The sequence below is a fragment of the Neoarius graeffei genome, chromosome 1 (assembly GCF_027579695.1).
Source record: "Neoarius graeffei isolate fNeoGra1 chromosome 1, fNeoGra1.pri, whole genome shotgun sequence".
Taxonomy (NCBI): Eukaryota; Metazoa; Chordata; class Actinopteri; order Siluriformes; family Ariidae; genus Neoarius; species Neoarius graeffei.
The window spans coordinates 19,820,191-19,845,141 of record NC_083569.1 but is presented as its reverse complement, the minus strand read 5'-3'; the positions used below and the strand labels follow the sequence as shown (position 1 = coordinate 19,845,141).

The window sequence follows — 24,951 nt, the reverse complement described above, 5'->3', positions numbered from 1 at the left end:
CAAGTCCCCCCCCAACTGCCCTTCCTGGCCTGCTCATTGCTCTCTGGAACCATGCCTGAGTTTCCACTGGTTCGTGCAAAACGTGCACACTTCTAAAACAATATTTTCATCTTTTACAAACAAACTATAACTCTAGAAAACTCTTTAATGGTCTTTCTAGTTTCATAACACAATTTCTTAATATTAGTATGCTGATAATGCCGATGCTGAGTGTTTTAAATATTTCCTCAATTGCACTTTTTTTTTAACAAAACCTCGATCATCTTTTCAAAGTCAAAGCTCGAATCCCCGGAACGCCATGCGCTGCATTCGGACGAGGAGTCTGTTCCTGGGAGGTTCTAATCCCACTGGGGTTTTATCCCGGGGTTTCGTACCAGGCAGCGGATTCATTGTATTATATTTAGTTTTCAATATCTCATCTCATCTCTCATCTCATTATCTCTAGCCGCTTTATCCTGTTCTACAGGGTCGCAGGCAAGCTGGAGCCTATCCCAGCTGACTACGGGCGAAAGGCGGGGTACACCCTGGACAAGTCGCCAGGTCATCACAGGGCTGACACATAGATACAGGCAACCATTCACACTCCCATTCATACCTACGGTCAATTTAGAGTCACCAGTTAACCTAACCTGCATGTCTTTGAACTGTGGGGGAAACCAGAGCACCCGGAGGAAACCCACGCGGACACGGGGAGAACATGCAAACTCCACACAGAAAGGCCCTCATCACCCATGGGGCTCGAACCCGGACCTTCTTGCTGTGAGGCAACAGCGCTAACCGCTACACCACCATGCCGCCCCTAGTTTTCAATATGATATTATTTTTCCAATATGTTATTTTTTTTGTATTCTTGTCTCAGCAATGGTGAAATCGAATTTGTAAATAAAATCAGTGCCCTGACTCTACTCATCAGGCCAGAGCTCTTCTCTTTCTGTGTATGTTTTGTACAACATAAGGAAACAGTATAGTAACTATAACGGTAAAGAAATAAAACAAGAGAGGCTGGCTATGATATAAGAAAATTCTACAACCCAGAAACAGATGGGCTTTTAGGCAGTGCCTCAATCTATATATTACAGATTTCCGGGGAGAGGAATGTTAATGAGTTCAGCTTATTTTTGCAGGCTTTGCTCTGGTAGAGCTGCACATTTTTGGTGGTCAAATGTTAGAAATATTGAACTTTTTGCATGGAAACCACACACACACACCCAAAGCCCAAAGCGATGTCTCTGTTCAAAAGGATCCAGCTGTTGGGGGTGGAGTCTAGCTGTGTTTACCTTTCTGGATTTTAATATTTGGAAGTGGTATATTTAAAGCCATTGACAGTAGTAAATTGTTGTTTCTTTGTTGTTTGTTTTAGATGAAGCATAGTGTTTGTTTTTATCACTTTAATATCTGACATGTTATTTAACTGAAAATGTTATATTAAATAGACTTTTAGACCAAGGAGTTGGGGTTTGCTTCTTCTGCTCCACATCAACCTGGTTTTATAGTATTTCCAGGAATAGTGCCTTGTTCTAAATACAAAGAAACAGCTTTCTTATTTGATATATTCTTTAAATAAAGATAAATGAGTTTTCTAAAGTAATGAGTGGGAATAGAGCTTTTTCTATTCTATCTGTTCCCATGACATTGTAGTAGATCTAGAAATTGTCTTGTTAAAAAAATAAGTAAAGAAAAAAGTTCTTTCTTTGCTGGGTTGACCTTTTCCCCATTTCCTGGTTTTCTCCATGTTCAACAAGCTACTGGACCGTTAGTCTGCAGTAATTCTCTCCCCTAGGTCACAACCGGCCATACGATTTTTTGGCGTTTCCCAAATCGCTGCGTTGTTTTTTTTTTGTTCATGGAGAAAGACATGCGTTGGCCGTAAGTTTGTCTTGCAACCTGAAAAAAACGTAAGCGCCCGTAGAGTTTGTTTGACATGACAAAGAACCTCTGCAGCCAGTCTACGGCTCGAAAATCAGCACGTCACATGCGCGCCCTCTGTGCGTTTCTTGCGTTTTTTGCACGTAGACCGGCCGTAGGAGCACGTACGGCCGGTTGTGACCGAGGCTACAGATCACACAACACCCCAACTCTTTCTTTCTTTCTTTCCATCAAAAACGCTCGTTGGTCAGACATTTCTCTGCCTGTGTGCAATGGCTAATAAAGCTGTAAAGGTGTAAGAGATTGGCCCAGGCCACCTTACCCTATACCAGCTTTCTGCACCTCCAATACAGTGTCACTAACCTGGTAAAGTATAACCTAGATTTTGAGTGGTGTAAGGTGCTGTGTTTAGGTTGCAGTCTTTTCTGGAGGTGTGGACTTTAATCCCACTTCTGATATTTGCTATCACAGGTTATTAACGGGCCATGGGTTTTATGCTCATGGTTTGCATTTAGTGAATGCTTGTCGGGAGTTTTGCCTGCATGTGAGTGAAAATGGAAGCTTCAATTAGCATGCCTTTTCAGATAAATTTGTATTTTTTTTCAGTTTGTTGTGAATATCTGCCACATGTTACAATATCAGTAGGTATTTTATGTTTTTAGATGTAAAAATATTAAGTTTTAGTTTGTGGAACGACATGTGACGTTTGACTTGGATTATCATGTGGTTACAATGTCAACTGAATGTTGACATTGACAAATTACAAAACTAGAAATTAATACAAACAACAAAGAATGATTAACCATGTAGCCAGCAGTCAGGGTTCCGAGAATTTTTTTTCCAACAGGTTGACGATGTCAGGTAAAACCTTCAATCGTGTTCATGTGCTGCTGGAATTTCATTATATCATTCAAAGGTTTGACAGTGAAAACAACCCTTTGGTTATGTCTTGGTTCCATGGTGTAATGGTTAGCACCCTGGACTTTGACTCTAGTGATCTGAGTTCAAATCTCAGTGGAACCTTTGAAGCATTTGTTTGTGGCTTCTGAATGCACAGACTCTCTCAACTATATGCTCCTTTTGGTCAAGCAAGCTGTCACGTCCCAAACCCTTTGTTTCCGTGAAAGTGCCAGTCTTCTGAAAATTATATTACCCCTGGGAATTATACCTGATAAAACTAGACATGTTTAATAGTTTACTGTCTAAAATGTATTTTAATACGAGACCAGGAACATGTTCTGTTTATTTGGTAAAGTTTGGCTCTTTGAGTCCACCATTACAAGAATGCGTTCCTGGTAAGTTACTGTTTGTTCAAAGAAGTGACATCATATGCAAAATGCTTAAAAGTTAGTGGGCATTTCAGGCTTTGTCTGTTTTGCAAATTGGAGCACGTTTTTAATGATTTTTTTTATTTATTCGGCAACAAAACTAAAACCAAAGCATGCCTCCTAAGGGGTGTGTCCTTCAAGGCTGTTCAAGTGACATTTAGCATCAATGCAAATTTGCAGTGTTCTGATGACATGTGCAGCCCGGTTGACCTGACCTCACTCTGTAAATGAGCAACCAAGTGGTATTTGAGAACACCACCTCCCCGTGACGAATTGCAATGTCCATGCTTCCACAGTCAACAGACATGTAGATAATGCCTTGTGTGGAGGGGCCAAGGAGGGGACTGAGGACTGGTCTTTCCACTAGCAACGTAAGTACTTGTTTGCAGGCTTGAATGACATCAGTTTGCCCCTGCGTACGTTCGACCCATGAAGCGGTGAAGAAAGAGCACGGGCTCCTGCGTGTTTTCCATTCGTTGGCAACAAGCGACAGGTGTATATTTGTCCACAAACAGAGAACTGTAGAGTCACTGTTTAAGATTTGTTCAGCAAATGTGTCCATACCTTGGCTGGTCAAAAGCAAATACTTGCTTCCGTAGTTGGCACGGACAGAGCAGAGATCACAGCTCAGCAGTCACTCACTGCCGAGTTCAAAAAATAAATAAAGAAAGAAACAAACCAACCCAGCGCTGTTTCTGCCCGGTTTCGAACCGGGGACCTTTCGTGTGTTAGACGAACGTGATAACCACTACACTACAGAAACCTCAGCTCTTGGGCCGATCAGCTGTTGCCTGGGCCTCAAATACAGAAGCAATGGCACTGAGGCATGTGTCCCCAGGGTAGGCCTGCAGCGTTGGTGGTATAGTGGCTAGCAGAGCTGCCTTCCAAGCAGTTGACGCGGGTTCGATTCCCGGCCGATGCACACCCTTTAACGCTTCGTTGCTCTGATGAAAGGCAGAGAGCATGGCGAGGCACTTGGGAGGAAACAGCAGGAACGGATCAGTTGCTCGTCACTGCCTTGCCGAGGAGGTGACCGAGGGCTGATCCTTCTGCTTTCCGCTCGCGTTGCATGTAGTCGAACAGCGTCGGTTTGCGCAAACCTGGGCGTGTTTGAAGGACACGGGCACCTGCGTGTTTGTCTTATGTTGGCGGCAAGCTACTTTGCCTGTTTTCCACAAACGGAGAACTGCACAGTCACGGTTTGAGAGTTAATAAGCAAACGTGTCTGAATGTTGGCCGGCAAATACTCGTTGAGACAGGATGAAGCATTCCAGAGTCAATGCCAATTTGCAGCGTTCTGATGCCGTGTGCAGCCCTGTTGACCTGACCTCACTCCGTAAACGAGCAACCAAGTGGTATTTGAGAACACCACCTCCCCGTGACGAATTGCAATGTCCGTGCTTCCACAGTCAACAGACAGGTAGATAATGCCCGATTTTGTTTTTAAAGGAGCCGTCACGGGCCTTGACGGAAAACCAGAGAGGCAGGGAAACCGTTCAAACGAGGTTTTGTCCCGATGGTCGTCTGCACGTAGGAGAACATGACAACCACTAATCCACAGAAAGCAATCCGGTCACGTTAAGGGTCTGTCTTTCTGGCTGTTTCGAGAGTACCTGATCTTAGCAAGGCGGGAACTGGACGTTAACGAAAGCAGAGCTCAAAAGGCAAAGCATGGCTCTGCCAGCTTTCTCAGGAGCGTCTATTCGCTTGTTAGGTGCAAGGGGAAACCACTGCACAGCAGAAAACAGGCGAAGCTTTTTCAGCGTCTCGGTTTGGGATTGTTCCAAAGGGCGCGGACGGAGCAGAGATGGCAGCTCGACATTTGTTCGCTGCCAAGTTCAAGAAAACCAGCACCGTTTCCGCCCGGTTTCGGATCGCGCACCGCTCTCGTGTTAAGCGAACGTGGTAACCAATACAATACGGAAACCACGCGTGTGTTAGCTCTTGCCTGGGCCTCAAGAAGAACGCGGGTCACACTTAAACAATTGTCACGAGAATAGGGGCACGGCCTTGGCATCGTAGAGATGAGCTGGTGGTCGAGCGTGACAAGGTTCAGCATCGAAAAGCGCTGCAACAACATGACGGGAAGAAATCAAATGCCTCGTTTGGAGGGGCCAAGGAGGGGACTGAGGACTGGTCTTTCCACTAGCAACGTAAGTACTTGTTTGCAGGCTTGAATGACATCAGTTTGCCCCTGCGTACGTTCGACCCATGAAGCGGTGAAGAAAGAGCACGGGCTCCTGCGTGTTTTCCATTCGTTGGCAACAAGCGACAGGTGTATATTTGTCCACAAACAGAGAACTGTAGAGTCACTGTTTAAGATTTGTTCAGCAAATGTGTCCATACCTTGGCTGGTCAAAAGCAAATACTTGCTTCCGTAGTTGGCACGGACAGAGCAGAGATCACAGCTCAGCAGTCACTCACTGCCGAGTTCAAAAAATAAATAAAGAAACAAACAAACCAAACCAGCACTGTTTCTGCCCGGTTTCGAACCGGGGACCTTTCGTGTGTTAGACGAACGTGATAACCACTACACTACAGAAACCTCAGCTTTTGGGCCGATCAGCTGTTGCCTGGGCCTCAAATACAGAAGCAATGGCACTGAGGCATGTGTCCCCAGGGTAGGCCTGCAGCGTTGGTGGTATAGTGGCTAGCATAGCTGCCTTCCAAGCAGTTGACCTGGGTTTGATTCCCGGCCGACGCACACCCTTTAACGCTTCGTTGCTCTGATGAAAGGCAGAGAGCATGGCGAGGCACTTGGGAGGAAACAGCAGGAACGGATCAGTTGCTCGTCACTGCCTTGCCGAGGAGGTGACCGAGGGCTGATCCTTCTGCTTTCCGCTCGCGTTGCATGTAGTCGAACAGCATCGGTTTGTGCAAACCTGGGCGTGTTTGAAGGACACGGGCACCTGCGTGTTTGTCTTTCCTTGGCGGCAAGCTACTTTGCCTGTTTTCCACAAACGGAGAACTGCACAGTCACGGTTTGAGAGTTAATAAGCAAACGTGTCTGAATGTTGGCCGGCAAATACTCGTTGAGACAGGATGAAGCATTCCAGAGTCAATGCCAATTTGCAGCGTTCTGATGCCGTGTGCAGCCCTGTTGACCTGACCTCACTCCGTAAACGAGCAACCAAGTGGTATTTGAGAACACCACCTCCCCGTGACGAATTGCAATGTCCGTGCTTCCACAGTCAACAGACAGGTAGATAATGCCCGATTTTGTTTTTAAAGCAGCCGTCACGGACCTTGACGGAAAACCAGAGAGGCAGGGAAACCGTTCAAACGAGGTTTTGTCCCGATGGTCGTCTGCACGTAGGAGAACATGACAACCACTAATCCACAGAAAGCAATCTGGTCACGTTAAGGGTCTGTCTTTCTGGCTGTTTCGAGAGTACCTGATCTTAGCAAGGCGGGAACTGGACGTTAACGAAAGCAGAGCTCAAAAGACAAAGCATGGCTCTGCCAGCTTTCTCAGGAGCGTCTATTCGCTTGTTAGGTGCAAGGGGAAACCACTGCACAGCAGAAAACAGGCGAAGCTTTTTCGGCGTCTCGGTTTGGGGCTGTTCCAAAAGGCACGGACGGAGCAGAGATCGCAGCTCGACATTTGTTCGCCGCCAAGTTCAAGAAAACGAGCACCGATTCCGCCCGGTTTCGAATCGGGGACCGTTCTCGTGTTAAGCGAACGTGGCAGCCGCTACAGCACAGAAACCACGCGTGTGTTAGTTCTTGCCTGGGCCTCAAGAAGAACACAGATCACGCTTAAGCGACTGTCATGAGTTTAGGGGCACGGCCTTGGCGTCGTAGAGATGAGCTGGTGGTCGAGTGTGACGATGATCAGCACTGAAAAGCGCTGCAACAACATCACGGGAAGAAATCAAATGCCTTGTTTGGATGGGCCAAGGAGATGACTGAGGACTGTTCCTTCCGCTTTCCACGAGCGACGTAAGTAGTTGTTTGCAGGGTTGAATGACATCAGTTTGCCCCTGCGTACGTTCGACCCATGAAGCGGTGAGCAACACGGGCTCCTGCATGTTTTCCTTTCGTTGGCAACAAGCGACAGGTGTATATTTGTCCACAAACAGAGAACTGTAGAGTCACTGTGTAAGATTTGTTCAGCAAATGTGTCCATACCTTGGCTGGTGAAAAGCAAACACTTCCGTAGTTGGCACGGCTCTTTTGGCTCTTCTTACTATAAGGAGCCAGCTCTTTCGGCTCCCAAACGGCTCCTGAGATTTTATTTTTGATTTAATTGCTGCAATTAACTAGTTAATTAATTACATTATTGTTTATATTTTATCAATAGGATGTTCTCCATTTTATTTTTTAGTTTTTGTAGCCATTGTAAAGCTTTGTAAAGTATAGCAGTGTAACAATGTTCTAGCTATAGAAATAAAACTTACTTACCAATTAATAAATTATTTTCTCACAAACATAATGCAAAACTGTGTTATATTACCAGTATAAAATACACAGCTGATTTTCCCCTCCTCAGGTGCCTCACAGACTCCTCTCCCCTGCGCTCCACAGCTTTAAGCGTTACACCAATTTTCGTATTTTTGCAGCTGTGAATGACATCACCCCCCCCAAACAAAAAAAGTAGGCGTACACCATGCTACTTTTTTTCCTTTGAATGGTAATAGACAACACAAAGACGCAATCGGACAGCAACTTTTGTGAAAGTCTCTCTCTCTCTGAAGCACCTAGGGACAAAAAACTAATTCGGCTCCCCAACTCGGCTCCCACCGAAGAGCCGGCTCCCGTCGTTCACTTCAAAGAGCCAGCTCTTTGAACCTGATCGTTCGCGACCGACACATCACTACCGGTTTCCTACTGACCCAGACAAGAGGGCCAAATGGATTGCAGCTGCGAAGAGACAGGATTGGGAGCCAACAGAGTACTCCAGACTTTGCAGTGATCATTTCCTTTCAGGTTAGTTTATCAGTTAATGCAATTTTGATAAAATATATAGCAAAAAGTAAATGGGTCAGTGTTTGTTAACCCATCTGAGCAGTGAAACAAGGCAGTGTTAATTTGTCTAGGGTTGCATGTAGCAGACATGAGACATAAAACGCAATAACAGAGGCTAGAAAGAAACGGGACACAGAAATAAATAAACAGGGCTCCATACCAAGGCTGGGTACAGTGTTTGTGATAAAAGACAGATCCAATTTAACACGAATCACAGCTTACTTTCTTGTTAAAATGTGCAAAGGTCTCCACCATCTCATACCGCCTTGCACTGAAGGACTTAAGTGTGCCGTCCAAAATGGCTGCGTCACGTGACTTGGTCACGTGGGTGAAATACCTCAATTCCCTGCTGTTGAGATGAGTGAAGTCATCTGGCTGCCATCTTACCACTCACATCGATAGTGTGTGATCATTTGACTTCTGTGTTAAACTGTCATGTCCAATCAAATTTGCCCCAAGAAAAGTATCTCCTGACTTTTTTCCTTTCATTACCACTTCTTATTTTCTCAACTTTACCCACATTCCTTACATATCTTTATAGCACTCCCCTTCACTGTTGTTGTTTTTTTTTTCTTTCTTTTCCAGTTCAGTCTCTGATCATTTTTTTTGAGCAGCTCTTTTACTACTATAATTATTTTTACAGAGATTATTTCAGTTTTTCTTTGTACAGGAAATCATATATTGGACGCCATCCGGGAAATAAGCCATTGACTGGGAAATATGACCAACCCTGATTTAAGAGTACTTATCAATATACTTGGACTCAATTTAAACTAAAATCATGTTAAAACAGACAATCATGCCCATTTTGTCAATTTGTGCAAGTAGGTGTGACGTGTGTAGATGATCGACATTGTCATTTGTGCTTAGCCTGAGGTAAATGAAAATAACTGCTGACCAAACTAGAACAACAACATCTCTTTTTATTTGCATCCCTCATTGCCATTTCTGCCTAAGGCTATGGTCCTTCTTTCATTTAGGCTACTGAGGCTAATTTACTCAGTTCATTCTTCTTTTTGAGTTTGAGCCGTTGAGCTTGAGTTCTCACATTCAATATCAAACATGTCTAGACTTTGGCTTTGATCTAGTCTGGGACATTTCCATCAAAAATCTGACACCGTCACAGTGTTCATCCCAGATATCACTGTCAGATTTTCAACAAAAACAGACAAAACGATAAGACAGATTTTCTGTTATTTTGCTCTTGCAAACCATCATAAAATGCTGTAGGTGGGTCCACGCAAATGGCACTGCACACACACATAAAAATGATCACACACTATCAATACTCACAGGTGAAATGTCTGTCCACAACCTTTGACTTGACAGTTTGTACAGTTCACTGCTGCACATGCAGGCATTTTTCTTGCAATTTTTCTCACCAACTACATCAATAACTTGACCAGTTTTGTGTAGCTTCCAGTAGCCTAAATAACCATTCTGCTCAACGATGTGAGTGGTAAGATGGCGGTCAGATGGTGTCACTCTGATGAGCCTCTGAGCTTTCCAGATTTTTATGTAGAGATCAGTGCTCCAAATATGATTTACCGGGGCAAGTGGAGCTCTTGGACACATTGCTTCTAAATTGTTGTTAACAACCCTAAAGATACCACGTGTCAAGCATTTGGGTGTAAAATAAACCGGATCATTAATAATTTTATGTGACATGCTTTTGTTTTTATTCATGGAGAAAAGAGATCTTTTTAGATGGCAAGAATCACACTGCTATGGCAACAGGATTGTTTACTAGTATCTGTGTCAGTACTGAACATGCGTTATCTAGCCAAGTAGATTTAAGAAGAAGAAGCCTTTATTTGTTTCACATACACTCAAGCACCGACTGAATCACACAGTGAAATTTCTCCTCTGCATTTAACCCATCTGAAGCAGTGAACATACACAAGTGAGCAATGAGCACACACACACATACATACCCACAGCAGTGGCAGCTATGCTACAGCGCCCAGGGAGCAGTTGGGGGTAAGGTGCCTTGCTGAGGGGCACCTCAGCCCATGGCTCCTATATACCTAACCACATCTTTGAACTGTGGGGGAAACTAGAGCACCCGGAGGAAGCCCACACAGACACAGGGAGATCATGCAAACTCCACACAGAAAGGCCCCTGTCAGCCGCTGGGCTCAAACCCAGGACCTTCTTGCTGTGAGGAGACAGTGATAACCACTACAACACTGTGCCACCCTAAACGTTGATATGTCAAAAAATTAGGAACCCGTAACATCACCTTGTTAACATGCATACCAAGTTTCAAATCTGGATCATGAATAGTTTTGGATATATGCTCCGGAAACGAACATTGCTCTGAGAAACTAAGTCAAAATATATTTATGTAAAATTTTGAAAAATACTTTTTTCAAAAATCCAAAATAGCAAAAGGCAGCAGTTCACATGTTGCTTGATGTGTATACAAAGTTTCATGAAGATATCTTTAGTAGTTTTAAAGATATGGCCCGGAAATGAAAATGTGACCGGCCGGACAGCTGGCCGGACAGAACCCATTTCTATATCCCGCGCCAAAATTCATTTGGGCAGCCGATCAAAAAAGAGCCAAAAATACTGGTTGATTTTTTTTGGGTTGCAGTTCTCATCACCTGAAAACCACTGGCTGCTACTGAGGATGGCCCCACATGAAGAGCCTGGAGATCAGTGAGGTCACTCATGGTGCTTATGGTTTGTCTCTTGAGGTCTTGGCCTGTCCAGTGTTTTTGTTAACTCAGATGAGAAAGTAGCCAGAATGCACAGCCCACTCTACGACTGACGCACTGCATTATTTAAAATGAGTGTCCATTTTTTGCGAGGCAAATAGTAAACAGAAGCTAACTGCAGCTAGGAACTAAAGCTGTGAGTGACTTTACAGCAGTTTCTGGGGGCTGTTTTGGGGATCAGCGCAGGGTCTTCAAGGTTCTGCTGTTGCTCCAATCTTCAGCAACTGTGAAAGAGTTGAGGCTCCATAGCTCAGTGGTGAGAGCCCTGGTTTAGTAAACCAGGGGTTGTGAGTTCAATTCTCACTGGAGCCTATAAAGAGTTAGTGAAACTGTCTCTGAGTCTTACTTTTGCTGGACGCTACCAGTTTTAGTATCAGGTGTAAACAAACCACAGCTAATGGATTCTTAATCCTCCCTGCCCTTCTCTTTCAGTAAACGATGTTTTTTTTTTTTTTTAAATTATTAAAACAAAGAAAATGCAGTGAGAAGGTACATTCCAACATCCATGCAGGTAAACCTAGGCCAAAAATGGACATCATCATGCCAATAATTTCAAGCAATTTTGCACACATCATAACCATAAATAAGCTAACTTCTGTCTGTATCTATCCTTTGCTTCTGTCTGACTTAGATTATCCAAGCAATCTGGTAGTAAAGCTTTTCTAGTGGTAGCTTCCCTCGAACTGCAGACATCTGACATCTTCAATATTGCTTGCCTTCAGTATGTAAACAAAGTTCGCTTGTCCCCCAGGATAATGGCAGTAACGGTTGCTAATATAAGTGTGAGATCAGTGCAAGGGGTCTGTTGCAAATTTTGACAATGTGGCACAAAGTTATAGAAGGGAACTTCTTTATAATCTCACTATCTGGTGTGACTCAGATGAGGATGGGTTCTCTTTTAAGTCTGCTTGCTCAGCTATCGGCTCCAAATCATCCTCAAACAAAAAAACAAAGATTGAGGATGAATTTGAAGAGCTTTCGTGTCTTTTTCAAAAGAATCGGTATCAAGAATTCACACCACTGAGGAGAATATTATAGAGTCCGTGTGGAAACAAAAGAACGTCCTGATGCAAATAACGTCAAGCATACAGCGCCACCAAGCTGTAAATCGCTGCGATCTAATAATGGCGGGCAAGCTTTTCGTGATTTTTGGAGCAGGTTTCAGATGCAAAAAAGCATTTTTCGAAACAGTTTTTTATTTATTCGCCAACTTTACAGTGTAATTGAGCACAGAACACACAGAAAACTGGGGGTTTTCTGACGTAACTTTCATTAGATTAGCACTTTAAGAACGATGCAGCCGAGTGAAATCCGCCTACCTGTCAGTCGCTGCGATCTAATAATGGCGGACAGGCTTTTAGTAATTTTTGGAACAGAATTCAGATGCAAAGAAGCATTTTTTTATTTATCTGCCAACTTTACAGTGTACTTGAGCACATCACACACAGAAAACCAGGTATTTTCTGATGCACCTTTCATGAAACAAGCACTTTCAGAACGATGCAGCCAAGAGAAATCCATGTCGCCAGCAGTTCAGGTCGACCATTTAAGGCATCCATTAAATTAAATTAATTTTCTGATATTTACCTAAAAGCTAAAAACACAGAAAACAGCTACAACTTAGTAAATGAAGATAAAATATGACAGAACTACAGACAAAAAGATCTGAACTTCAGCAAATGGATGCGTGAATTTTTCGACTAGCATCCTGTCTGTCAGTGTTAGCTAACGCTACTTATGTCATCTGCTGCACTAGTATATTTTGCCTGAGAAAGTTTCTCAACTAAAGACAAAATAAACAAAAGAACCATGACTTACCTCTGTCTACTTTGCTAAGGCATCATGTTTAGCAGATAGTTACAACTTTGTACAACACAAATCCTCATAAAATATAAAGTATTTTATAGTAAACGTACGGACGGCACAGTGGTGTAGTGGTTAGCGCTGTCGCCTCACAGCAAGAAGGTCCGGGTTCGAGCCCCGGGGCCGGCGAGGGCCTTTCTGTGCAGAGTTTGCATGTTTTCCCTGTGTCTGTGTGGGTTTCCTCCGGGTGCTCCGGTTTCCCCCACAGTCCAAAGACATGCAGGTTAGGTTAACTGGTGACTCTAAATTGACCGTAGGTGTGAGTGTGAATGGTTGTCTGTGTCTATGTGTCAGCCCTGTGATGACCTGGCGACTTGTCCAGGGTGTACCCCACCTTTCGCCCGTAGTCAGCTGGGATAGGCTCCAGCTTGCCTGCGACCCTGTAGAACAGGATAAAGCGGCTAGAGATAATGAGATGAGATTAAACATATGATGATGCTGTGTGATGTCACGCATTCTCACAGCGCATTCAATGATAATTCCAATGAAATTTTTTTTTTTAATTGATGGGTGTAATTCACTTTAGCTTATTTTTTGTTGTCTAAATCATTATTGATGAACTCTCATATTGATGGTGTTTTTAGAATAGATGAAAATGAATTAAAGTATTATATTATAATAAACACTGAAGCAGAGGGAGCTCAGCTCCTGCTGGCTGTACTGCGGAGGCAAGGAGGCGGAAGTGAGCTCCGAGGGCTCCGCCCAATTTAATCTCTGGGTTCGGAACCTGAAAAGTCGGTCCCCTTCCGGATAGAAGTTTTGTTTTTTTCCTGGTGCGAACCGTGACGACATCAGAGGGCGTGTTTTTAGTTTAGGATAAGTTTCTACATCTTCTTATGATTACTAGTTGGTCTGTGCTCGTATTTTGGAAGAAAGCAAATATCTGCTATGTCTGCAAGTCTTATGAAGACAAGGAGGCTCAGGCACCAAAGCGCAGTGTGTGGAGAAAATGTAGCTGGCTCCGCATGTTGCTGGTGTTTTCGTTCTGCTCGCACGGCTTTCTGACCACCAGGGAAGAAATAAAAGAACAAAGCTTGCGGGCAAGCAATGCGATCCACCATCTCCGGACTACTGTTTACTTCTGCTGTGCACTATGCAATGCCTTCTGTCGATGACGCATTCTTGATAACAAATTTCTGTTGAAAACTCATGGAGACCAAGGGCATCACTAGGCCTTTTTTACTGGGGCACGTGCCCCAGTAAAAATCAGCTGTGCCCCAGTAAGAAAATGTTGAACGATTTTTGTAACAAACTAGTTTCTTTGGCAGATCATTTATCTACTGTAAGCTGTAGGACAGAGTGTGTTTCAAACTTCTATCGCCTCTTCTTTCTAACTAATTTTCTGATTGGTCTGGGAGATTCTCACTGTAAACATAGTGTGCGTGTGGCGTGCCATGAGTCCATTTAGCCTACTGGAGAGATGAGTCTACTCTTTGGATGAGTCAGAGAACGGGCTCTGGATGAGTTAAGGTAGCGCGAAGTTTTTGCAACAAAACTAAGCAAACCATATTCTAACAAACCCATTAAACTACATCGAATTAAACGATATTAAATTACTTTTCCAGATGGATATCAGACAATTCTTCTCACGAAGCAGAGACGGGGCAGGGAAACAGTGACAGATGAGGAGGAGGGTGAGAGAGGTAAGATTAAGGTTGTAGGCTATGTGCTATTCAGTCATAACTAACCAGCTAAGTTCGTGAATCGTGAGAGTTGAGGTGACACGTTTAGCATCAGCATGCATTAAAAGCCCAAATGCCAACAATAATTTTTTTGGGGACTGGGATGTGTTTTCCGTCTAGTTGGCCTATTCCTTGCATAACTTAATCCACGAGAGCATAAGAATTATCCACTTTCCATAGGTTGTCCAGGAACGTTAAGGTGCATTGTGCGGGGGGCGTGCAGTGCCCCAGTAAAGCTTAATTCCTAGTGATGCCCCTGATCGAGACCCTTGCTCGTGCCAAGGTTCCCAGAAGCCTGACCTAAACCCGTTCAAGAACACGTTCCCTGGTGGTCGGAAAGCCGTGCGAGCAGAGCGAAAATAACAGCAACATGCGGAGCCAGCTACATTTTCTCCACATGCTGCACTTTGGTCCCTGAGCCCACTTGTCTTCATAAGACTTCAAACACATCGTACAACTTGCACTCCAGCGCACAACATCACGGGAGGGGAAAGAAGGAAGGAAGGAAGGAGATAGATAGATAGATAGATAGATAGAAAAGCCACCAGCTCTATTTTTGACTGTCAGGGTTATGGGAAAGAGGAGAGAGCAGGAACGCATTCCCCCACTTTCAGAAATTATGCAGTCGATATTCCCGCATTTGAGGAATTCGCAAAGGTCTGCACGACCCCGGTGAAATTTCCTCCATCAACGGTGCATCCTCAACAACCATTTGCTGCTCAAAACTCATGGAAACCCTAGCTGGGTGCTAAGAATAAAAGAAGCCTGAACAAAACCTGTTTTCTCACACACAGAAACACAGCAATACACAGAACCAGAGAGATTTTTTCCATGTTACCCTTAAGAGCATAACCCTTCTAGCTCCTCAAAGATTTAAAGCAGCTAGTAGTTCAAACACAAAGAAAAACTTCAGAAAGACAAACAGCTCTATCTTTGACTCCAACAGAATCAGGCAAAAGGGGAGAGCACGAACGCAGTCCCCCACTACCAAAAATTATGCAGTTGAGATTCCTGTATTTGAGAAATTCACAAAGGTCAGCGCAACCTGAGTGCAATAGCTGGGCCTCACTTTGGGCAAACCACCTTCTTGATCATGGTACTGCCCCTGCCAGGTAAGTATGAGCTTCTTTGTCTGGCTGAGATGTAACCCTGCAAGGGTGTAGGCCGCTCCGTGAGGGCAGGCAAAGCGTCCGAGCAGGGTTTTGCATAATTTTTGGCCCCTCCTCTTCCAAGTCAGCACAAGACACTGGTGGTGATTTCATGTGCGCTCCCTACTGGTCAGACAAGATATGGACCCGACAAGACTTTGCACTGACCGACATGTAGCCCTTTTCCACCAACAGGGAACGGGTTCCGTTCTGGTTCGCGCACCACAGTTTGATCCGTTCAGAGCATTTTGGTCAAAAATCCATTGGGTCGGACAGTGGTTAAATTGGCTTTTGTAAGGAGTTGGAGCTCTTCTTCACTCACAGTGGTCAATATCTCTCAAAACATTTTTATTTATCGCACCATCAGTTTAATACATATTTTATCAGCTTATGGCCTACTTATTTATATCTCACATCAATGCACATATTGGTAACTTATTACGCCTACGTTTCACCATCAATCTACACTGTAATTTGTAAAACCTATTCACAATATACACCACCAATTCACATATTAGCAATAGTATTTACATCTCATCAATCTACACTATTATTTGCATTACTTGTTTACATCTCACACCATCAATTCACATATTAACAATAGTTCTTTACATTTCACACCATAAATCTACATCAATCAAATCAATTGTTTGCTACACTTACTGACATGTCACAACATCAAACCACATATCAGCAATAGCCAGTCATTCCAATTTAATTTACAACTTTCCAAATAAGACTTAGATCAAGTTTCTCCTGCCTTTCCTGTCTCTGTCTACATGCTCCCGGGGAGACTCCCAGAGCGTCCGGGAGACTAGGGATGTCTGTCTGAATCATTTAATTTTGTTATTTAGTCTAGTCTTAGTACCCCACAGCAACCTCATAACTTTGACCGACCAAAGCAACATTGGATTGGGGGTCAAGCGTGCGAGCCAATGGAAAAATCCAGGCTGCCAGTTCTCACTATCACGAGGGCGGTTTGCTAACGCTCCATGCGCAAAGATATGTTAGCGGGCATCCATTAAATTAGCTAACTCAATTTTCTGATATTTACCTAAAAGCTAAAAACACAGAAAACTTTTTTTTGTCTGACTTTTACTCGACTTAGAAATAGAATATTAGAAGAACATCATCAGAGGGTCTACCATTGGCAATTCATTGACATTGACTTTAGGCATATTAAAGTATGGTCTATAGTCACTGGATTTATCTAGATCTGTTACTATTAATACGATTTAATTGACACAAAATGTGGTCATTCATATATATACACAAACATTTTATATACACTCAAGGACACTTCAGCCCAACACCACCCCACGTTAACCGAACTACATGTCTTTGAACTGTGGGGTTAACCAGAGCTGACACAGGGAGAACACGCAAACTCCACACAGAAAGGCCCCCGCCAGCCGCTGGGCTCAAACCCAGAACCTTCTTGCAGTGCGAACCACTCTGTTTCCCTGCTGCGCAAGTTAATACATTTTAAAGCCTCCCCGTCGGGGAATCGAAGCCCGGTCTTCCGCGTGACAGGCGGAGATACTGTCCACTATGCTAACGAGGATGACGCAATAGCTCTCATTTATCAATAAAAAATGTGGTATGGAAAGCACTTACTGCTGGGGTCAACAGCGTTCCTGTCAATAATCAAACTCCAGCTGATGTTTTCATATTTAATTTATAGGCCTACACCCGTGATACTGGACAGATCACACAGCATTCAACTGTTTCTTTTCAAAATTCAACACCCCCCACCCCGCTTGCTTATCTATCTATCTATCGATCGATCGATCGATCGATTGATCGATCTTTCTTTCAAAAAAGCTCGTTGGTCAGACATTTCTCTGCCTGTGTGCAATGGCTAATAAAGCTGTAAAGGTGTAAGAGATTGGCCCAGGCCACCAGACCCTCTACCAGCTTTCTGCACCTCCAATCCAGTGTCACTAACCTGATCCAGTGTTAAGTGCAGCTCAGGTTTCTCTTCATTGACGCATAAATCTTTCGCCTTTTACTAAAGATTTCCGTGGAGAGAAATGTTAATGAGCTCAGTATATTTTTGTAGGCTTTGCTCTGGCAGAGCTGAACATTTTTAGTCAACGAATGTTAGAACTATTGATCTTTTTGCATGAAAGCATCTCCTACACGCCCCAAAAGGCGATGTCTCTCTTCAAAAGGATCCAGCTGTTGGGGGCGGAGTCTAGCTGTGTTTACCTTCCTGGAGTTTAATATGTGGAAGTGGTATATTTAAAGCCATTAGCTGCAGTAAGTTACTGTTTCTCCGCATTTCAATCAGGATCAAGTGTAGTATCTATTCTGATCAATTTGATTTGTTTTCTAAACGGGAGCGTTATATCAAGCAGATTTTTTTTTTAAGTAAGGAGCTGGGATAGGAGTTTGCTCTTTCGGCTCCATATACCAGTCTGATATTGTAGTATGTCTTATGGTCTAGGACAGGGGTGTCAAACCTGATCCATAAAAGGCCGTGTGGCTGCAGGTTTTCATTCCAGCCATGCAGCAGCAGCACCCTGATTTGGCTTATTCAATCAACTGACACACCCACCTTTTAATCAAGGGTGGGTGTGGCTGCAAGTATTTGACTGTGTGAAGACAGTTCAGTTGATTGAATGAGCCAAGTCAGGTGTGCTGCTGCATGGCTGGAATGAAAACCTGCAGCCACAAGGCCCTTTATGGATCAAGTTTGACACCCCTGGTCTAGGAAATAAGTTTTTTTTTTTCTTATTTAACGCGCTTTTTAAATGAAATTGAAAAATAGGGTTTTTTTTTAGAGAATAAAAAATAGGAATTTGGTCCTTTTATTTTGTACTCTCATATGGTATTATAATAGATTTAGGAATGGTTACTTTATTTTAAAAAAGAAAGAATAAGACTCAAAAGACTCGTATGTCAGAATGCTGTTCATAGATTTTAGCTCAGCATTCAACACAATCATTCCTCAGCAGCTCATTCACAAACTGGACCAGCTGGGACTCAACACCTCCCTGTGCAACTGGCTGCTGGACTTCCTGACGGGGAGACCACATACGGTACATGTTCGCCTTATGTGGTAACCTCGCATGATTTATTGTACACAGCTAATTACATTTTATACATGCATACGCTGTCTTTTGTTGGCAACGGTCGGGCAGAATAGCAGCGTGAATCCCTTAGTCAGGGGCGGTCCTGGGGGCGGGCCAACCGGGCAGCCGCCCGGGGCGGCATCGCGGGGGGGGCGAAAAAAAAAACGGTCCCACCCCCCCCAAAAAAAAGGTCCCCCCCAAAAAAACCCCGAAAAAAAAACAAGACGGGCGTGTGTGTGTGTGAACATTTTGGATGGGGAAGCCCAATATACCCTTTTCACTGACGTCACCGGAAACCGGAAGTAAACAAACCCTGCGCCATATTGGAAGACCAAAAACTCGTGATTAGGTGGAAATAACGGCAGTGCACGGAATTTAAACCCACGAGGCACTTGATTCATCATAAACCTACAATGGTAAACTTTTGTGCTGTGTTAGGGTTCCAACAAAGCTGATGGGAAAGGTGAAAAGAAGTCTTTCTACAGAATACCAGCTGTGATTGAGACACAAGCAAACCAAGGAGCTTTCTGCCAGGAGACAGAGAATAAGTGCATTACTGAGTGTCTCTGAGCAAAGGAGAACCTGAATGTTGCAACCTCCCTATTGGCTGTTTATTGGTTGTTTGTAAAAATGTATCAATTGTTGCCCCTCCCACGGGAATCATCGCGGACTCGAGAGATGAGACTTGACGAGTTAGTTCGTTGGTAGCAGAACAAAATGTCTGGACACAAATTGGGTTTTCAGAAAAGGAAAGAAAATAAACGGAGGGTCGAAAAAAAAAAAAGGAGGGAGAAAATGCAAAACGAGTTTTAAGGTAGGACAAATGGTTACTTTTCTGAGGCAGCCCGCCGTGGCTGCAGGCTTTCAGTTGTGTCATTGAATGGTTACTTTTCTGAGGCAGCCCGCCGTGGCTGCCTGCAGGCTTATTTATTATAGCCCATTTAGTTAAAATAGTTGATATAAAATGTTCATAGTTATAATTATGTGATGGTTGTCCTGATTTAGACTGGTGTTTTTTTGGGGGGGGGGGTTGCGCGATGTTGCACCCGGGTCCAGATTAGGGCAGAACCGGCCCTGGCTACATTTCAGGTGTAGTTTGTTTTATGAATGTATGTACTTGCATAGATGTGTACTTGGTCTTCCAATATGGCGCTTAACAAAATCTCGCGGCACGGTGACGTCATGCGGTAGCCCTTTATACCAAAGTTGCGCAGGTGACATCATCAGTGTGTGTGTGTGTGCCTAACTTGTCGTAGCCCCATAATATGCACAATCCTGCCAGCGGAACGTTGTACTAGTCATCAAAAAGACTTTACTACCATAGTACTACACTACTATGACATTACACAGAGTCTTAAGTAATACATTACGACTTGATCATTGCCATTCTGGTAACAGCAAATTTATAACGGGCCATGTCCGCGACGTACAACACACGACGAGAAATGTTTAAACGACTATGTAAAGCTGTTAACATTCTGTTGGCTAATACAGAGCCCAACGCGGGGGGGGGCACGAGCGCGGGCGCAAAAAAAAAAACTGGTCCCCAAAAAAAAAGTCCCCCCCCCAAAAAAACCCCCCGAAAAAAAAAGACGGGCGGGGGGGGCGCCAGCAGGGGGTTTCGCCTGGGGAGTAAATCACTCTAGGATCGCCACTGCCCTTAGTATAAGCTCTAGGTTTTGCCTTTGGTCTGCATGTTAGCGAGTTAGGGACCCATCTGCATGACACGTGACTTCAGTCCGCTAGTTCCCCCCCCACACACACACACACACACGGACATCACTCCACTCAGAGACGGACTCTGCTCTCGGGTTTGCAGATGGTGCGCCACTGGTCAGTTTTATAGATATCTTGCAGTCACGTGACCGGAAAGTACACAACCGCCATCGTGTCGGTCAAAAACACAGCTGAATACTGCTGCACTCGTGTACAGAATGGATCAATTTCAACCGACGGACTACACGGCTCATTTTTCTAATGAACAGATAACTAGATATATGTCTAAAATAAACGATCTACAGATTTGTGACCCTTATGGCTTTCCGGACGGAGTTTTCACGACCGGATTTTGAACTGCCAGCGGAATACCCGGACGTGTATGATTACCTCATCAACTTTCCCTCGCTGTTCAGTGGTGAAGCACTGCGTGCTTATAAATCTCTGGACAGTTATCTTTACAGAAATTCAGGATTTGTCAGCGACTCAGATGTGGCATCTTGTAAACAAGAAAATGATCCTCACTGGATGGGTAAGTCCAGCCTATTATAGAATAAGGTAATTCCAAATCGTCCGTGTTGTTTACATGGATCTGGCGTTGGAGAGGTAGAGGCTTGGCAGTGGAGATTTGAGTGGCTGTTTTCTGAGCTTAGTCAACAGGCCGGCTCTGCCTGCAGCCTCGCTTTTGCTTCGGCTCCCGGCGCTGCCTCCTTCGCTTTGCTTCCGATAACAATCCACGGAGACCCCGCTGGTCTCGCAATCTGGTCTCGTCCGGAATGTTTTTTTTTTTTTCTCATCCGGAATGTTGTGCATGCGATGGAAATCGCTACAAACCGTCATTTTCTGCTGGAAACCAATGTCCAGTAAGTCCATACGGTTGTAGTGGATATTGAAGTCCGGTACAGATGAACAACACGCAAAAATACACACAAAAAACATAAAAACCGTGCACAGGTAGGGAGAGCTTGTAGCTACAGCCGTTGTAGTAGAATTGTATATAGTAGGGTTTTCCAGAAGAAAAGGTAGAAGTAAAAGCAGAAGTAGAACCAGAAGTAGAAGTAGAAGGCGGAATATGGCGTTTGACCGACACGATGGCGTCTGTCACAATCTGGATCGGCTGTGACGTCACATGCAAGATCTCTATAGTAGGCCTATATATAGTGAGTGTTGTGTTCGTGCCTTATTACAAGTAATTGTTCTTAAGCTAAATGGTAAATTCCTAGACTAATTTTTGTACTTACAGCATGCTAAGCGGAGATTTAGCAATCAGCATTGGGCGGTGTAATGTTATATCTGGTGCATTTCTTTCCTCGGTTTGGCGAAATCCAATTGGAATGTTAATATCTTCGAATGTCCCATGTTGACAAACCAGAGCCATTCTGTGATTACCTAAATCAAACATGTCAATATCACATTGAGAGCGAATGAAGCCAGTTCATGGCGAAACTTCTTCAGTGTCCTTGACCACGCTTTGGTCGTTTTCGGTCTGAACATACAATTGATTGTTTTGAGTAACTGTACGTGTACACCAGAAACGACCAAAGCGACCAAGTAGCTGAGGTCGTTGAAGAAGTTTCGCCATGAATTCGCTCTGGACGTGATATTGACATGTTTGATTTAGCTAATCACAGAACGGCTCTGGCTTGTCAGCCTGGGACATTCGAAGATATGGACATTCCAATTGGTTTTCGCTGAACCGTGTCATAGTTCATTACATAATATTAACTGACTTTTAACTTCTGAAATTCGCTCTGGTCGCCCATTTCGCTTCGCCCCCGGCGAATTCGCTTTGGTCGCTGAGTTCGCCGGCCCTCCAGAGAGAAATAATAACTTCCATCGCTTTGGTCATTTCTGGTGTACAGTAATGCGGCTATATTCCGACTTACAGACATGCTGTATGTGTCAAGTGTTAATTGGATACTTTCCCCAAACAATAATTCTGCCTGGTTAAAAATCCGATAGGGTGACTTTGCACTATTCTCCGCCCAGTATATGGCTTGCATGTTTTGAAAAAGATGGTAAATTAGTGTCTAAAATGAGTATTTGAAAATAAACTGCTTTGCTCACAAAAGGAATATGGATGTCATGGAAAAATTAGACAGTGTGGCCATCAACATCTTAAAAGGTAAGAACGATAATGCTTGAATGTAAATTAAGTTAATGTGGTGTAGCTTTACTCATCTGTGTACCTGCTAATTTCATTTAAAATTAATGTTCATTACAATTATAGCTCTGTATGTTAAAACATGAGTTGTGTTTACCCACTTTTTTTGCAATAAAATGCCTAGGTTCTTGATGAGCTGCGACGAAAAGTTGCGAAGGACAACATGCACTATGTGAAGGAGCTGAGGGAGCGTTGGGCAGACTTCAGAACCAAACTCACCTTTTATGGTGTCTACAAGAAGGCACTGAAGCCCCCGCTGGGACTTCCTGCTGGTAAGGGTTTGGAATCCTTCTGAAATGGCCAATTTCATGATGACGGCTTGTCACTGTTTATTGTTGAGTAATTGTGAGTAATTCAAATTACTTCCCCCCCCGTAGATGAGCAAGCCATCTAATCATCTCACTGCCAGCTATGTTCCCTTCCAGTTACCCCGCACCAAAGAAGATGGCATCTCTATCAGAGGCACTCATTCATGTTCTACCGGTAAATAAAATTTATTCCATAACCTTCTGCAACTTTCTATTTGTTATTTCTATTTGCAGGTTTGAGTTAATCCAGTATGTGTCTGGAGGAGGTTGGATTTAAGTAATACTGTGTGTTAATGTTCAGCCCACAGAGGACCCAGGCGTATACCTAAGAAGACGGCCACTCGCCACACCGTTTGTCCTAGTGGGAGAGGGAGACTGCTTTTTCTGTGCTGGAAATGCTCCTGTCACATCATTCCCTAGGAGCAGTCTTGGGGAATCTGTCCTATACATCATGGCGTACTACTACGCTTTTCATATGACGTACCCGAAATGTGTGGCATCTGTTCTTTCGATCCTTCAGACCGAGGTCTTGGGTGATAAGATTAATGAGAAAGACCAAACCACGGCCTTTAAATGTGCCAAAGCTAACTGGTAGGCCTTTCTTAGCTAGTGCATGTGAGTGAGGTGTGCGTGCCTGAGACATTCATTGTGAGAAACAGAACAAAGTTTTATTTTTGTGTTCATTGAAGGCCCTCTTCTAATTCCTTGCTGCCCCATAGCCTGCTATGCCTCTCATGCCAACTTGTGTTTTGCAGCATTTTGTTGATATAATAAAAATAAAAATGCAGATCTGAAGTTCTTGTCCAATCTATTTTTCCCCTACATTCATCACACCTAAACAAGAAATTTATTCTAGATAAGAAAATAAGTATTCTAGCTAAGAAAAACAAACTTGTTTTGAGCCTTTAAATAAGCTGGAATAAGCACATTTGCCTTGTTTTTAAGCCTATTAAATGCAAATGTTGAGCAATATTTGCTCAGATGAAATTGGTTTCTAAGCAATAATTACTGAAAATCAGAAGAAATGGCTTAGAATAAGAGAGAAAATCTCATCTCATCTCATTATCTCTAGCCGCTTTATCCTTCTACAGGGTCGCAGGCAAGCTGGAGCCTATCCCAGCTGACTATGGGCGAAAGGCGGGGTACACCCTGGACAAGTCGCCAGGTCATCACAGGGCTGACACATAGACACAGACAACCATTCACACTCACATTCACACCTACGGTCAATTTAGAGTCACCAGTTAACCTAACCTGCATGTCTTTGGACTGTGGGGGAAACCGGAGCACCCGGAGAAAACCCACGCGGACACGGGGAGAACATGCAAACTCCACACAGAAAGGCCCTCGCCGGCCCCGGGGCTCGAACCCAGGACCTTCTTGCTGTGAGGCGACAGCGCTAACCACTACACCACCGTGCCACCAGAGAAAATCTTAACAAATAAAATAAAAAACTAGCTTTTTATGCTTAATTTAAGATTTTTGGTATGCTTACTACTTGCATAGGGCGGCACGGTGGTGTAGTGGTTAGCGCTGTTGCCTCACAGCAAGAAGATCCGGGTTCGAGCGCCGTGGCCAGCGAGGGCCTTTCTGTGCGGAGTTTGCATGTTCTCCCCGTGTCCGTGTGGGTTTCCTCCGGGTGCTCCGGTTTCCCCCACAGTCCAAAAACATGAAGGTTAGGTTAACTGGTGACTCTAAATTGACCGTAGGTGTGAATGGTTGTCTATGTGTCAGCCCTGTGATGACCTGGCGACTTGTCCAGGGCGTACCCCGCCTTTCGCCCGTAGTCAGCAGGGATAGGCTCCAGCTTGCCTGTGACCCTGTAGAACAGGATAAAGCGGCTAGAGATAATGAGATGAGACTACTTGCATATTTTTTTCTTGTTTTAAGAAATCTTACCAAGTCCCATTATCTTGCTGCACTGGCAGATTATTTTGCTTAAAATAAGTGATTTTCCCCCTAAAACACTATATATTTTTCTTATTTTTTAAAGGGCATTTTTTGCAGTGCTGGGCCTCAAATACAGAAGCAATGGCACTTAGGCATGTGTCCCCAGGGTAGGCCTGCAGCGTTGGTGGTATAGTGGCTGGCATAGCTGCCTTCCAAGC

At 43.9% G+C, this 24,951-nt stretch overlaps 9 non-coding genes across 9 annotated transcripts; 6 read left to right on the top strand and 3 right to left on the bottom strand.

Annotated features, from left to right (window-relative positions):
* The first annotated feature begins 1,335 nt into the window (after positions 1-1,335).
* Positions 1,336-1,518, top strand: LOC132898772 (U2 spliceosomal RNA). Its single transcript, XR_009656581.1, has one exon. It is a non-coding gene; the product is annotated as a U2 spliceosomal RNA (small nuclear RNA).
* Positions 1,519-2,817: 1,299 nt separating this feature from the next.
* On the top strand, positions 2,818-2,889 carry trnaq-uug (transfer RNA glutamine (anticodon UUG)). The gene has a single exon. It is a non-coding gene; the product is annotated as a tRNA-Gln (tRNA).
* A 995-nt stretch (positions 2,890-3,884) lies between these two features.
* Positions 3,885-3,957, bottom strand: trnav-aac (transfer RNA valine (anticodon AAC)). The gene has a single exon. It is a non-coding gene; the product is annotated as a tRNA-Val (tRNA).
* Positions 3,958-5,666: 1,709 nt separating this feature from the next.
* trnav-aac (transfer RNA valine (anticodon AAC)) lies at positions 5,667-5,739 on the bottom strand. The gene has a single exon. It is a non-coding gene; the product is annotated as a tRNA-Val (tRNA).
* Positions 5,740-5,826: 87 nt separating this feature from the next.
* On the top strand, positions 5,827-5,898 carry trnag-ucc (transfer RNA glycine (anticodon UCC)). Its single transcript has one exon. It is a non-coding gene; the product is annotated as a tRNA-Gly (tRNA).
* A 5,226-nt stretch (positions 5,899-11,124) lies between these two features.
* trnat-agu (transfer RNA threonine (anticodon AGU)) lies at positions 11,125-11,197 on the top strand. The gene has a single exon. It is a non-coding gene; the product is annotated as a tRNA-Thr (tRNA).
* A 4,189-nt stretch (positions 11,198-15,386) lies between these two features.
* On the bottom strand, positions 15,387-15,550 carry LOC132895990 (U1 spliceosomal RNA). The gene has a single exon (XR_009655894.1). It is a non-coding gene; the product is annotated as a U1 spliceosomal RNA (small nuclear RNA).
* A 1,994-nt stretch (positions 15,551-17,544) lies between these two features.
* LOC132899147 (U5 spliceosomal RNA) lies at positions 17,545-17,659 on the top strand. The gene has a single exon (XR_009656650.1). It is a non-coding gene; the product is annotated as a U5 spliceosomal RNA (small nuclear RNA).
* Positions 17,660-17,847: 188 nt separating this feature from the next.
* Positions 17,848-18,032, top strand: LOC132898437 (U2 spliceosomal RNA). The gene has a single exon (XR_009656515.1). It is a non-coding gene; the product is annotated as a U2 spliceosomal RNA (small nuclear RNA).
* The last annotated feature ends 6,919 nt before the right edge of the window (positions 18,033-24,951 follow it).